A 435-nucleotide genomic window follows, 5' to 3' on the forward strand; every position below is an offset into this window, starting at 1 on the left:
TACTTTTACTTGAGTAAAAAGCATTAGTTTATACTCTAACTTTTACAAAAGTGTTTTTAAAAAGTTGTATTTATACTTCTACTTGAGTAATAAACATGAATACTTTTGTCACCTCTGCTGTTAAGTAGCAATTATTTCACACTTCACAGGAAGCCACTCATTTACCCATCAACAACAGTTTAAGCTGTTTTAAAATTCTACATAATCTATACTTTTTCTACTTGAAAATTATAAATTGCCTTAAATATGGAGCATGAAAAGCCTTCAAAATGTTCATGTGCTTCTTCTTGAGTGTACAAGGTTACAACATTCAACAGCTGATTAGTACATTGAAACATCGTACCCTTCAGTCGAATATTGCTTGTTCGTTCAGTTCTGACACAGCTCACAATGGCAGTGATGATCAATACAAGAATAAAACCTAGAAAAATAAAA

Source organism: Cyprinodon variegatus, unplaced genomic scaffold (genome assembly GCF_000732505.1).
Source record: "Cyprinodon variegatus isolate N-32 unplaced genomic scaffold, C_variegatus-1.0 Scaffold1919, whole genome shotgun sequence".
In the NCBI taxonomy this organism is placed as follows: domain Eukaryota; kingdom Metazoa; phylum Chordata; class Actinopteri; order Cyprinodontiformes; family Cyprinodontidae; genus Cyprinodon; species Cyprinodon variegatus.